At 44.6% G+C, this 1,855-nt stretch overlaps 1 pseudogene; it reads right to left on the reverse strand.

The window, feature by feature from the left end:
- Positions 1–1,003: 1,003 nt before the first annotated feature.
- On the reverse strand, positions 1,004–1,121 carry LOC126185945 (5S ribosomal RNA; annotated as a pseudogene).
- Between the last annotated feature and the right edge of the window lie 734 nt (positions 1,122–1,855).

Genomic DNA, 1,855 nt, shown 5'->3' on the forward strand with positions numbered 1-1,855 from the left:
ATGCCGAAAAGAGACCAGAGATCAAAAGTCCATGTGAGGTGTGAAATGGGTTAATGATGTCACATTGACACCAAATTTCACCACAATTATACCCAATGCCACTGCGGACTTGTCACGCTATTGGAAGGTCGTCGCAGCCCCTCTTACTCACATGTCACCCCTTATTTTGACACCTCTGTAATGGATGTTAGGACCACGACGCCCGGGGTACAAATTGTGCGGTTTTCTGCGAGTGGCCTCAGTAAGTGGCATAAAGAGTGTGAATGAACCACTCCTTTCCTTCGAACATTGATTCCCACACATCTCGCGGTCGAAAGCGACAGTTCACAGTGCGATGAGCAAAAGGATGACATTCTTGATATTCTTTAGGCGATTCAACCCTTCTCGGCGGACCTCACGGGGCTGTAACTTCAATGAACGTAACCGCATCCCTTTGTAGTGCAGGGAAACCGCAATTTTTGCTTTGGTGTACAGGTTGGAATCACTAGAGACCGTTGAAAACTATTCGACGAAATCTGAACGTGATCCGAAGCAAGTGTCCTTAAGCTTTTTCAGAGCTGTTTCATTCCCTCCTGTGGTATTATCATGTACGAGTGCGACGTTGATACATGCGTAAATAAAACGGCGAAGGATCCCTGTAACATCGCCCAGTTTGGTAAAACCATTGTTTTTTATTTCAGTTTCAACATTTTGCTGACAGGAAACAGCAAAGCGTTTCGTAACGAACCTGTCAAGGGTTGCAATAATTATACTTGAAGACTAATTTCAGACCTTAAAAACTAAACTAAACTAAACTCCGGCTGAACAGGCCCCGAAATATCTTAACGGTATTGACCGACCGCCGTGTCATCCTCAGCCTACAGGCGTCACTGGATGCGGATATGGAGGGGCGTGTAGTCAGCACACCGCTCTCCAGGACGTTGTCAGTTTTCGTGACCGGAGCCTCTACTTCCTAATCAAGTAGCTCCTCAATTTGCCTCACAAGGGCTGAGAGCACCCCGCTTGCCAACAGCGCTCGGCAGACCGGATGGTCACTCATCCAAGTGCTAGCCCAGCCCGACAACGCTTAACTTCGGTGATCGGACGGGAACCGGTGTTACCACTGTGGCAAGGCCGGTGGCAATTTCAAAACTTACAGGTTCATTTTCAAACCTGGCCTATTGTGCCTGCACTGAAAGTGCCTAATCTTAGTAATGAACTCCGAATTGCCAACACATGCTTTATAAAATGTTTGAAGAATATCACAATCTACACGTGCCTCTTAGCAAGTCAGGATCAAATTCAGACTCAAAATCAAACTTTCAAATTCAGACTCAAAATCAAACTTTTTACTTGATTCTGACTTGCTAAGAGGCACGTGTGGATTGTGACATTCATTCTGCAAACATTTTGTAAGGCATGTGGTGCCACTTCGATGTTCGTTATTAAGATCAGACACTTTCAATGCAGCATCAGTAGGCCAGGCTTGAAAATGAACCTTTGAGATTTGAAACTAGTTTCCAAATATAAGTACTGCAACTGTTGGCAGATTCGTTAATAAACGTATTATTAAAACCCTTGGTGACATCCGCCCAAAATTTATTGAGTATTTTGAGAATGTACCTTTACAGAGACAACCTATGAAGTATTCCAAGGCGCCTGCAGGTAGGTAAAACTCACTTTCGCTTCCAGTTGTCTCTCTAGAGTCGACTAGTGGTATATCTCATGTTTTCTCTGTAAATGCACATTTTTAAAATATTCAACAAATGTGAGCGGGAGCCACCAAGGATTTTGCCGAACTGGGAGACTTAGAAGGATCCTTTGCCGCTTCAACCTGTGTAAATAACACACCCCTCCATGATCACACCACAGGATG

This window comes from Schistocerca cancellata, chromosome 4 (genome assembly GCF_023864275.1).
Source record: "Schistocerca cancellata isolate TAMUIC-IGC-003103 chromosome 4, iqSchCanc2.1, whole genome shotgun sequence".
NCBI classification, from domain to species: domain Eukaryota; kingdom Metazoa; phylum Arthropoda; class Insecta; order Orthoptera; family Acrididae; genus Schistocerca; species Schistocerca cancellata.